The following is a 13476-nucleotide window of genomic DNA, read 5'->3' as shown; positions in this document are numbered from 1 at the left end:
AATCTTTACTCAGTCCCGAAGACGTTTGAAAGCGCAACTTCACACGCTCTGTAATCCCATGACATTTTAAAGAGCGACCACCAAATCACTGATAACAGATTAGCTTGTAATGAAAATGACTACTAACTGCATTCTCTCTCTTTATTTATTTATTTTATATGTACTTGTAAAGTTAAACGACCCTGCCGGTATCTTTGCTATTAAGTCTTGCTTATTGTATTGGTTATGGATCTAAGAGGGAGAGAAGAGGCCGTCAGTTGGTGAGGTCTCTCCAATCAATAGTCATTAACAGTGTAGTCAATGTGCGTTTCAATACGACACGGGAGCCAGTAACAGATTATCGACTCTCTCTCCCTTGATACACTCGTGTGTGTGTGAGTAAGTGTTCTCACAGCCGCCACCTGGAAATTAGTCCCTCTCCCTTTAAGTGGGAGGTGAGCTGCAGGGCGCTGGGGACGGTGAGAGTTGGAAACCCAGACAAGCAAACAGAAAGTCACCGGGAGTGAGTGAGTGAGTGAGTGAGTGTGCGCGCTCCCCGTTTCCAAAAACATTTACGCATCGCAGCAGTGTTTCGCCTGCCTCTCACGCCTCACCGTCATCTTACCACAAACAGCAGCCGGCTCTCTCCACTCCGAAGGACCGGGAGGACAAGTCCGTGCGGAGAAGCGTCTGTCCCAAACCACCGTGCTTTGCATGCGGTGAGCAATTAAAGCGGGGGAGGAAGAGGAGGAGGACGGAAGTTTATCCCCCCCTCCTGTCTCTCTGGTGGAGAGCGCAGGGCGCACCGGGACTGGTGAGTGGAAGCTTGATGGTCACTCTTCGTGGAAATATTAACCACTGTCGTTAATAAGAACTTGGGAAGGAACTTCCCAAACTCAGATCAGTCGGAATTCCACCTCATCCATCAACCTCTAACTTTCCCAACATTCCCATTTAGTCTAACTTGCACCAGCTTCTCCATTTACTCTTTCTTTTGACTTTTTACTTTAATGCATAATTATGTGGAAAAATGAGCGCTGCTCTCGACCTCACTGCTCCGCTACACAATTATCGAGTGGTGTGGGAAATTATTATTATGATGATGATGATGGCGGTGGTGATGGGGATGATGTCAGTTCTGTTGGCAGATGCAAATGAGCGGATATCAGCAGGTTCACCGAGAATAGGCACAGGTGTCAACATTTTAGCAAAGACTTCAACACCCTTCTTTTCTCCATAAAGCCCCATTTTTAGCTGATCCACTGAAGTATGGCAGTGAATAATTAGAACTTCATTAAGTTTCAGAGTGAGGAAAGTTCTCCTTGTTGTACTGTGAAATTTTGCCAGTATAGAAATATCTTTTTATAAAGCTGTGGGGTGGGAAGCAGTGGCACTGTGTTGCAGTGGTCTGGTCTGTAAAGCAGTGGAGCCCCGAGGGTCAGTGATGTCAGAGGTGACACCTTAGGCTCCTTTAAGTATGTTCAGGGGTTCTCAGCATGTTAAAAGGGTCAGGCATTAGCAAGGTGGGAAACGGTTCACAGGTCTGGGAACAGTTCAGAGGTGACATCTCAGTGCCGAGTACAAAGTGTGTGGAAGGAAGGAGTGTGAGTGTGTGTGTGCTCGTCTTTACAGTGGCTGGTTGCATACAAAGCTGTCCATCAGTGGGGAGTCCCTGACCTTTCTTTCTGTCAATCTCCTTTCTGTCCTCTTTCACTCTTCAGTCCCATCTTCTCACCCCCTGCTGCCCTTCATTTCTTTTTCTTTTCTTTCTTTTTTGGAGGCTAGTTTAATGCTGCATCTTCATATCCTTTAGCTTACTGCACACACACACATGCACACACACACAAACACACACACTATCTTTCAATCTCTGCGGTGGACAACAGAACCAAGCAATGCAGACGTAAAGAGTCTGCTTGTCAGCAGCAATGTACTCCTGCTCTCCTCTCTCTTTCTGACACACACAAACACACACACACACACACACACACGCACACACAAACACACACACATAACCTCGAGGACTGGTTTGGCATTTCACCCTTCACCTCCACCCCCTCCCTATCCCTCCACCGGCCCCACCTTCTCTTTTGGAGCTTTGTCTTCCCAGGTGAACGGGTTCATGCTGGGGGAAAGGTGACCTGCACCTTCACTCGTGCTTTGTTCGCTGGCCCGAGCACTGTCGTGTCTCATGCCACAGCCTCGTCACATATTGCTTTCTAATTAGCAAACAGGTGTCTGCTAAGTTCACGTGCTAGCACTGCTCAAAGTAGTTACCACTGTTTTATAATAAGAATAAAGTTATAGGGGCGGAGTGAAGTTTACATTTGTTTCCTTTCTGTTCACTAGAAATTTCCACCTACATGGCAAACCACAAATGAAAGGTAACGTTATAAAGAATCAGGAACAAACTGATGTAATCAGAGTTTGGTTGTTCAAGCTGACTGTGAAAGGGAGAACATTAGCTGCTTCTAATACCTGACTGTTTGTTACTTTGCGCTCTCATGCTTGGCAGTTTTGGATCCTTGTTAGGCCAGAAAAGCGATGTCAACCTTGGACTCCAGGGTTTTTTAATGGGCGTGTTATCGACCAACTAATGAATCAGTTAATTGTGAAAGTAACTGTAGCCACAGTTTGGGCTCATTTATCAATACTGTACCATAAATGGAGCTAAGCATCAGATGTTCTCTAAAACGTTGTTGTTGTCATTGTTGCACTTGCTGCTGTCCTGTAGGTGTTTGTGAAAGATTGGGCATGTCATGATTGAAAAGAGATGTCAGTAGGTTTTTGTGGGTTTAATTTATACTGGGCACAGTAAAGAAGATTAAAGTTTATGAATTCACATCCACACTTGGTCTTCCTGTGAAGTGTGATAACAAATTGTTGTAAGCAGGCATGTTTACAATAAATCTACTGTTAGTGGGTCATTGTTTGTACCAATTTTTTAGACTTGAAATTTGTGTGCTCCAGTCCAGTGTGTGTGTGTGTGTGTGTGTGTGTGTGTGTGTGTGTGTGTGTGTGTGCACACCACTTCCTATGCATTGGATGTCTCCATCAGGGCAGCAGAGCAGACTAAGTTTTTTCCTCGTCTTTCCTCCTGACCTCTTGTATCCTCTGGACATTGTTCTCTGAATCCTATTGAACCAGGAGTCCACAGATAAACAGCACAATGGAGAATAATGGTGTGTCTGTGTGTGTGCGTGCGTGTGTTCCTCAGCCTGTCCTTTAGCGCAGTGTGAGGCCAAGCCAATCACGCAGAACAATGCTGGGTTTGGGGAAGCTTGTGATCTCTTTAAAAACCCCACCATCACTGCATTTTCTCTTTCGGAATAATCGCAACAAGCGTGAGCGCTACATACATCGCTACATCACTCTGCCGCTTGAGCTACAGACACGCTAACAGTCCGCAGTATAAGCATGTTGTCTGTCCGACTCTTCAGACAGGTCGGCATAAGGACTTCACTTATATTGTGCAGCAACCTAAAAATTAAATATACGGTGACCGAGTCATATCATTGTATCATATCAGCTCACTGTGCTTTAAATTTTTGCTGTTAATCCATCTTCCTGAGGGTTAAACCTCCAAACTGAACAAATTAAATTAGTTTTCATGTGCAAAGAATTTGGACAATGAGATTTAAAAATGAATAACATAGTGTAGTATAGTCGACAGTCGATCAGCTGAATCATTATTTAACCCAGGAGTCTTGAACCTGCAGCTGGTCCTGAATGTGGCTGTTTTGTCCATCTCTAGATAAAAAGTAGAAATGAATATTTTTTTTTAAAATTTATTCCTTTAACCCTCTCAAGGCAGGCGTTGCCAATTTGCAACAGTTAAAAACTAACAACCTGATTACCCCACATACATATTTTATGAGTTTTTTTACTCAGAAGTACCACTGCAGGACTTGTGCATTAACAACAAAAAGTTTAATTTGAGCCTGAGAGGGTTAAGTGGTTCTTTACATTCTTCATCACATTAAAAAAACATTGTGTCATAGCACAGAACAACAGTCCCTCGAGGTGTGTGATACTTTAAACTGTGTACAATATATTAAAGCTAATCAGATTCAAAGCGCCCTGCAGAGGATGTAGTTACAGACAAACATTTTAGAACTGTGGTAGAAGTTTTGCAGTGTTTAGCACTGCTGCCTCACAGCAAGAAAGTCTTGGGTTCAACTCCAGCAGGCAGATGGACCCTTCTGTGTAGAGTTTGTATGTTCTCCCTGTACCTGCATGGGTACTCTGCCTTCTCCCCTTTTCTGGAACTTGGTTGTCCGTGTGTTAGCCCTGCGTTAGCCTGGTCACTTGTTCAAGGTGTAACTTGCCTCTTCCTCTAAGACCTCAGTTGGAAGAAAATGGATGGATAGACTCTCGCTTTTACATGTTTCTATTAATTAGTAATGAGCAGTCATACACAATTCCAACTCAGACAACTTAGCGATAGCCAGTTTAGTAGTGCCTAAGTCCTTTTCATTCTTTTTATTTTATTTATTCCATATGCTGCTGTGAAAAAGATTGGCGTTGAAAGAGTTTTGTTTTACAAAAATGCAAAATGACAATAAAGACTTTGTTTACTTTGGCAAATAAACCTGAAAAAGTAAACAGTTAAAACATTTTTTTCATAAACAGTATTATTCAAAATATTCCTCCAGCCTGCTGTACTATTGTTATATGTGGTAAAAGATTTAAATTATTCACACCTATTAGTAATGTTGAAAGGGTTTTTTTTTTTTATGTGGGCAGCAGGTTCATAATAAGGCCCAATCATGTTTGAGATTTCTTTTGGTCAGAAATTGTTAAAAAAAAAAAAAAAAAAACAGCTCTTTGATAGTAAAGTTTACCTGACTTAACACTGATTTAACTATATATTCAAAAAAGTTGCATGTTTTCTGATCTCTAATGTGATGATTTACTGCTTTCCCTACTTTTGCATGTTGGCTGGCTAAAATATGACAGCTTTAAATGTAAGAAAACATTTTCAAACAATTTAAATAAAAAAAAATTCACAGTTAGATATCGAAAAATTAGTATTTGTAGTTATTATCATTTTATTAACATAATATTAATAATTATTATAATATTAATTAATTAATTAATTACTCTTTAATTATAATATCAATTAATTACTGTGGTAATAAGTTCACATGTGATAGAGTTTAGAGACTTGTACTTATATTGATACTTCTGCAAAGTCAACATTTAACAATCCCGTAAAACATATAAAATCATGTGTTGTGTTTATAGAACATTATTAGGAAAGAAATTCAGTCAGCTGATTGTTATAAAAACAAAATAATATCTACCTTTTAATTTTGACAAAAATCCGTTCAAATCGCAGTATTTTATGGCGTCATCGCTGCCCACTGTTGGACAAACTATGTAATGGCAACACAATACCTAATGTCCCACCTTCATCTACTCTTAAATGTCTTATTTGCCTTTTTTTCTGTCTTATCTTGTAAAGCCCTTTTTTCTTCGTTTTTAAAAGGTGCTACATACATGAAGTTTATTATTATTACTATTAATATTATTATTATTTTCTGAGTCAAGGCTAGCCTCTCAGACCTGCGCTTCAGTTTCTTATTACCCACTTTTACTCTTACTGCACCCGACTTGTGTATAGGTGTATCTCCCGTAAAACGTCTCACTGACTTATCTTTTGGTCTGCAAAAACAAAAAGTTAAATTGAGCAAAAGTAATTTGGCTCCTCGTGCAGAAATAATGTGCAGACCAGTTTAAATGGCTGCGTGTTTAAAAGCTCTCCCGCCTGGTGCCTGCCTAAAGGAAACATCTGTTGAATGCAGTTAGAAGAGACTCATAAAAAAGTAGGTTAACTGTGACATATTAGGTGTCAGTCACCAAGATCAGTAATAACTTAGCTTTGTTGTGTTTTGTGGCAACAAGTTAATCAACTCTTGCAATGCTTTAAATCGTGTTCAGTGAATTGTTTTTGAGTGCATTTGGATTATTTGATTAATCGATGGCGCTGTTGATGCTATTTGCTGTTTTTCTTAAATGAAAATATGCTGAATATCTAAAAAAAAAACAGTTTTTTTTCTGGTAAAAACAGTGCTCAGATATTCAGTTTAATTTGATGAAATATTTATGTTTAAGATCACACTGTGTAAATTCCTGCCTGTGTTCAGGCTTCTCTGGTGACGAAGGTGCTTGGCTTTTATAAAGTGTGATTATTCTGGTTAATTCTTCACCATGTCCCTGATAGGAACGTGATATCGCAGTCAGCTTCTGTGCCTCACAATGGGCTTTTTTGCATTATCTAACAGCCTCTTTTTCCTCGCGTTAAGCCATCGTGACCCGTGAACATGTAGTCTTTAATGATTCTGTACATCACTATCACAAAGACCAAAGTGTGGTGCGTCGAGCACACGCGCCGAAGAGAGGGAGCTTTTGATAGAGCGGATGAACGGAGAAGTTTCAAGGTGCTCCTTGTATTCATTTCTGTTATCTCTGAAGCAAACGGGGTGAGAGAGTGCAGTAATTAAAAGTGGAGATGGAAGGATCTCAGGTGGAGATGTTAGAAGTCATGTCTTTGTGAAGGAAACACAAAGGTGGAGAGGTTGGTTGAATGCCTTTGCTTCATCTTAACATCGCTCATCACTCTTCAGACTTTTTAAAGACACTTTCCACCTGTTGCCTTGGTACAGGAAAGAAAAGAAAGATAACTGTACACACTTGAGAGGAAACACACACACACACACAGGAAGACTCATCCTGGGCGGGTGATAAAACACAAGTCTTACACTGGTGATGGGCCACTTTCAGAGATACTGCAGGCGCGCACACACACACCCTGCTGTGTACATCTGCACACACCTTCAAGGTAAGATACATGCTTCAACCTCGGCAAAGCCTTCTTTTACCAAACTCACTGTGTCCTCGCGGTTGACTTGTCTTGCAGGCTTATATCTGATTGCACGGTTGAAGCATCTAATCACTAAAAGCTTCACATTACACTTGTTTTGTTTATCTTTTTAAAATATATCGACGGGATTGCTGTACCCCTGGCATGTCATTCATTTACATTCTGCCAGCTGTGCTTTGAATGTGCGCTCACCCGTCCATGAATGCTGTCATAAGCCCATAAAAACGCGCTGTAAAGCCAGAGGAGGGGGGCGAAACCACAGCAGGCTATTTATCAACAGCTGTAAATCATCTCCGAAGAAGAAAGAACGGAACCCTTCTCGAACGCTGGCCCCTGCGCCGTGCTTCTCATGCTACTTTTGATCACTTTCTAATCCCTTAAAAAAACACACACAACAAGGAGAGAGGGAAAAAAAAGTTTTCTGAACTTTTCCTCTCCACGCCTGCATTGCATGCACGTGTGTTCATTCAGCACGCAATGTCAGAATACAAGCTCCTACAGGACTTAGGTGTGTTTGGCTGAATGTTGCGCTGGAGAGGGAGGCTTTTGTTGGAAAGTATGCAGCGAGTTTTTCTTTTGTCTCTCTTGTTCCCATAATGCTCGTCACATAACGGCTCTCTATTGTTTGGCATGCGGGACGTGAATGAGCAGGTTTATGTAGACTTTTTCGTGCCCCTTAATTTGAAGAACGTACAAAGAACAAAAAAGGAATAAACATGATGATGAGTGGATTTTGTGCCACTCTCATCAAGATAAAAGTGCGTTAAAGAGGTTATTATTGACTTAATAGATAGCATTAATGCCTGCACTGATCAGGTTCGCTGACAGTTTATTCATTTTTTTTGCTGCTGAGAGACATAAAGGCCTTATTAAATTACGTTTCAACGCCTTTTACTGCTTTCTCAGCATTAACCAACAGATTTGCATGGCTATCAGAGAAGTGCACATGGACATACGTCTGTTTTTGTTTGCCACGGTTAAAGATAAAGGTATAATCGGCTTGTTCCCACCCTTTTTCCAGCCGATTTGTTTATTTCTGAGAGAATCCACAAACACTCTATTGATAGACGAGCCCTGCACACACAAATAAAAACACACCGGTTTCCTGGTTCATTTACATGACTTTCTCCTGCACAACGCTGCTCTGTTGTCATGTCAAACCTAAATTTTCAAAAAAAAAATTCAGGACACAAAACTGTATACCTGTTTGTTGTATGTGTGTGTGTGTGGGTCTATAGTGCCATTTGCAAATGACCAGAGACCGTTTGTTTGCTCCGCAACAGCTCCACCAGCATGATTTGCATTTCCTTTTTAAAAATCAATGAAATCTAAAGCGACAGTAGGCCATTATGTGCCGGTTTGCTAGAAGTTGGTTGCGTATTTGACTTTGTGGTGTATGTGCAGCATGGAAAACAGGCCAGCGCTCCTCCGCTGCATTGAACTTCTTTGATGACTTATCATTTGTGGGGTAACATTAGATTGTATTAATGTTAAATGAAAGAGGGGCATAGGGGTGCAGACACACATCGTCGGTAATGCAGGAGACACTCTTCTGGCTTTTATCTCCCACTCTCCACAGCTGAGCGCGATAACTTGTCTAAAATCATGCGCTCACATGCATCCAAACTGTTGTATCTCTGCAAAATAAAGGGAGAAGCGAAGCCGAGTTACAGCAGTGGACACCGTCATCCTCCGAACACCAAACCTTTGCTGTTCTTACTGCTGTTCCTTTGAGATGAGATAAGGATTTAGTTTTCCATGTTTTAATTCTTGTTCACTTTCTTTCAGTTTTATCGCAGCCTGAAGTTTAACACAATTGAAGGCAAAACCACCCAGATAAATTTCTGTATGTGGCATTGAAGCACCTTATCAGCCCGTCACCTCCAAAAACAAAAGATGCCTGCTAACTGGAAAGAATGGTCAGCTTTCTTTTCAAATCCTAGAGCTATATTTAGTTTACTCTTTAAGCTACTTCATTAGTCAGCAATACTATTTAACTAGAAGTAGTCAAACTTGGGGGAAAAAAAGCATTTAAAAAAAGCATTTTTTTTTTTTTTTTAAAGGCTCTGTAATTAAAACAGCTGGGCACAAACAGCAGGAAATAGTGCACTTGTCTTGGGACTATTTTCAGCTGTGGATTCGTATGCATTTAGTGCTCTAGTGAGTATTTACAGCAGCAGCACAGGTGTGTGCCACAGTAAAGTACAGTGTGTGTGTTTGTGGTGTTGAAAGAGCATGTCAGCCGGTGCAAAAGCGGGCCTCAGTCAGAGCAGTTGTGAAAACAGCAGAGCTCCGTGAAACAAAGGAATTAAAAACGATAACACAGTAATTGCTGGCAGATTCCATCAACTGCTGATTTTTGGCTTTCTTCACCTTATTCATTCACAAAACGAAAAGCGTGGAAAAACACAAGCTTACCCTCTCAAAAATAATCTGCTTGGCAAAAAGTGTTCAGTCCTGTTTGTCAGCCTAAAGTTAACCTTTAGCTGTTTCTGCACATCTAATAGAAAAGGCAGCAAATCCATTTTTCTACCTGGGCTCTTCTTTCTTCTCTGTCATCTGGCAGCCCAGGAGATAAGCACGCTGTTACTGAATCTAAGAAAAAGGAATGAAAAGAACCTTTTCTTTTTCTCCCCAAAAGTCGAATGACCACATTTTTTGTGGTTAATGCAGATAAGAAGAAGGGTCTGCACGGGGTGGAGGTCAGAGTGGATGGATGGGTTAACAAAACATCAGACAGTTGGGTTTTTAAAAAAAACAAACATTGACTATTGATTTGTGGCTGTGACCACATGTTTGTTATTACATTATATTGTGATAATGAAGACCTAGTAACTATTTTACTCCATATCACCAAGCCGTTTTGTATGTAAATCCAACCAAACTTTTACCGTAGTGTGAACGCACCATAACGGTTTTATTAATGTCTTTGTATCGCTGCCATCTATGATGCCATATCAGATCAAAAACTCTTTCAGTGTGTTTGAGCAAGTGAAAACTTTTGCTATATAAAACATGGTGTTGTAGGCAGCTAGTTACTGAGTGCAGGCAGCTGGTAGTACTCAGTCAAGCTCAGCCCCAAGATTGCTTTTACACTTATTATTAAACTATAAGTCGTAGTTGCTTTACACACGGTATATGCTCACTGGTCACTTTATTAGGTATACTTTGCTTGTGTCAGGTTGGACCCCTTTTGTCAAACGTGGTGCATTGCATTGAGATCTGGTGACTATGGAGGCCAGTGAAAATGTTGTAGCATATTATACTGGTGGAAGCAGCCATCGTAAGATAGGTAGTGGACATAAATGGACATCCTAAGCAACACTGTTCAGGTAGGCATTTAAACAACCCTGAACTCGTACAAAGGGGCCCCCAAAGTGTGCCAAGAAAATATCACTACACCACCAGCACCAGTCTGAACCTTTGATACAGGGCAGGATGGATCCATTTTCTTGTTCTTGTTGACAAATTCCAAATCTGTTATGTTGCAGCAGAAATCAAGGCTGTGTGTTTCCAGTCTCCTGTTGTGCAATTTTGATGAGCCCGTACGAATCGTAGCCTCAATTTTCCTGTTTGTAGCAGGCGGAAGTGGCATCCGACGAGGTCTTCTGCTGCTCTTGCCCATCTGCTTCAAGGTTTGACCTGTTGTGCGCTCAGAGATGCTTTTTGGTTGTAACAAGTGGTAATTTGAGGTCAGCTCGAAGCAGTCTGGCCATTCTGCTCTGACGTCAACAAGGCATGCTCTCCCACTTTCTGTTTTTCAGATCATTCTGTGTGGGAAAATCCCAGTAGAACTCCAGTTTTTTACGACATCCTGATGTACAGCCTGAACTTCAACAGGGCATCTTGATTGTGTCTACATTTGTGAGTTGCTACCGTGCAATTAGCTGATTAGACATGTAGGCTAGCAAGCGGTTGAACAGGTGTACCTAACAAAATGGCCAGTAAGTGCATATCCTGACTGTAGAATATCTAGAGCTCCCCTACTGCTTTCTGTTCTCCTGCTTTCATCTCTCTTTCTCCTTCTTGAACAGGCCTCTCTACGTGAATGGATTTCTCTGTAAGCCCTAACATAAGAGGCAGTGGGGCATATTGTGATTTTTATGCAGAGCTTCTGTTGTGTATTCCTATTTTCAGGCACTATCTTGATGTATGTGCTGTGTAGTCAGGGCCATGGGCTGGGTCTGTGTGCGTAGCGAGGCGGACTGTGTCATTACGGCGGTCAGCCAGCTACTTCAGACATGATCTCCAGCTTATTGGAGCTGGTTAAGATCTATGGCACTAAGTTGTTGCATACGCAGCTGTACTTGTGAAGCTGAAGCACACATATGCACTCGCGCGTGCGCGCACACACACACGCAGCAAAGACCTCCTGCAGTTTGCCAGTGCCGAAACAAACAGTCCCTCAGCAGAATCACCTGTTGTGCTCCTACTGCTCAAAGGCGTTGCCATAGTAACGTCTCAGAGTCCTGGCCTCTTGGTCTATGAGACCCTCTGCAAATATAGACCCCCCTCTCCCCCCCACTACTGCTACCACCATGACCATTAGAAACTCCTGAAAACATGCACACACACACATGCGCGCACACACACACACACACGTTATGTACATGTGGGTGCTCTCAAGAAGCAGTAAATGGAGTGAGGATATAAAGTGTGCCAGGCTAAAGGAGAGAGAGCACATTGTGAGAGTCGGGCCTCCTTTGTCTGAGCTAGCCTGAAGGAGCAGGGGGTGGAAAAGGGAATGGGGGTGGAGGGGCTTTGTGAAGGAAGAGGAGAAAAAAAGTGGCCTTCATACACATCCTTTCTTCTCCTTCTCTTGTTCTATCTCTTTATTGGGAGTGTGTTTTGTCTTCTCTCCCCCCCACTCACCACACCACCACCTCCTCCTCCTCCTCTGATAAATGCCACAGTAGCCTTTCGCTAGCCGCCACAATAGACGACCTGTTTCGGTGAACGCAACGGGAAGAGAGAAAAGGGAGCGAGAGAGAGAGAGAAAGAGGGACGAGAGTGAGACATGAAAAGAAAGATGGCTGCTTTTTAACCTGTGCTTCTGAAAAGCAGAAGAATAAAAGGGGCTGTGACTAAAGCCAGAGTCCTGTTCTCCTCTCTTTTCTCTCTCCTCGGTGTCTTTGTGAAGGGCACGGTTGTGTCATCAGCCTATTTATACATCTTATTTAGAAAGCTTTCGAGAAAGAGAGACGCAGTGGTCATAGAGAGAGCACATTATGAAGCGTATTAAGCAGGATTTAAACACAGAGGACGGGTTAGATGTGTTTGACGTTGACGTTAGTGTACTGGAGACATACAGTCACATAAAGTTAACAACTGAGTTAACTCTAAATGTTACTCAAACTTATTTTTTTATCACTCTGGAGTATTTTCATATGGATGGCTGTAGTGGAAAACGAATGCATAGACTTTGCATCAATGTGTAAAAAGTACCATATTATAGAAAACCTAGTAAATCATGCATTTAAATTTTGTAGAAAATGAAAAAAAGCACATGTATCATCTGCAAATTTTGAAAAAACAAACAAACAATAGAACCGTGCATTATACTGTCACTGAATGGAGTACAGTGTGTAGCGAGATCAGTTTCAAATTTGTATACTTGGAGTATTTTAGTCGGTGACAACAAATTCTATTTTAATCCATTTTTTTGTTGACCATATGATTTGAATAAAACCTCATTTGCAAGAGAGCTCTGGCTGTATTAAAAAAGACAGTGTATTGTGGTAGGAGCATCACAGTATACCTGTACTGATGACAGTGACTTTTCAAAGTGAAATGCTTTATAATACAATTACATAAAGTTTATAACATGGATTTGTTAATACTGTAACTAGTAGTACAGTTTCCTTTGTTTGCACAGTTCTTGCTGCAGACTGCGTCCACCTCTCTACACTTGAGTGATTTAAGTCATCCCCATTGCCAAAAAAGACTACGACACAACGCTATTTTTTAGTGTAGTTTTCAGTCACAACTTTTAATTATTTTAATTACTATTTTCTCATTTTTTTCTTTCTTTTCTTCCATAATTTTCCATTGAAGCACATATAGGCAAAGGTCAGCTCTACTCTAGTCAATATTCTACAAATGTTAACTTTCAGCCAAACACACTATGGAGGTGCATGCTGTAAGAACATATAGGCATCACTGTCACGGCTGATATATTTCAGTACAGTGGTGTTACCATGATTAGCATCAGTAGTACTATGGAATATTTTCATATTCCATATTCAAACAGACAGACACAGACACATAAGTCTTATGTTTATTTTATCTATTTCTTTTACATATATGGACAACTACTAATGGATTTGTCCTTTTTTAGTGTTTTGGACACTGAAACACTTAATTCTGCTGAGAATCACAAACAATCCGTGCTTGAAAGCAGCGCATTGAAGCAGCACAGCAGCTGCTGTCTGGAGAGCCTGTGAACTTTAAACTGTGCTCTTACCTTGCCTCACGTACCTGTTGACTGGGAAGATTGTTGAGCTGAATCTTTTCAATATTGCCTTAAAAGTCTTTTTTTTCCCTCTTCACCTCCCCGCGCTGTTGTTTTTCTGTGCTTGTAAAACCCTCACAGTTGTGCTGCTTCTGTTGAA

The 13476-nt window shown here is 41.3% G+C and overlaps 1 long non-coding RNA gene across 1 annotated transcript; it reads left to right on the top strand.

Annotated features, from left to right (window-relative positions):
- Positions 1-214: 214 nt before the first annotated feature.
- On the top strand, positions 215-13107 carry LOC120715838. The gene is made up of 2 exons (XR_005691748.1): positions 215-793; positions 10630-13107. It is a non-coding gene; the product is annotated as an uncharacterized LOC120715838 (long non-coding RNA).
- The last annotated feature ends 369 nt before the right edge of the window (positions 13108-13476 follow it).

Source organism: Simochromis diagramma, unplaced genomic scaffold (assembly GCF_900408965.1).
Source record: "Simochromis diagramma unplaced genomic scaffold, fSimDia1.1 OVJJ01000646.1, whole genome shotgun sequence".
NCBI lineage: Eukaryota > Metazoa > Chordata > Actinopteri > Cichliformes > Cichlidae > Simochromis > Simochromis diagramma.
This window is presented reverse-complemented; position numbering and strand designations above follow the sequence as displayed.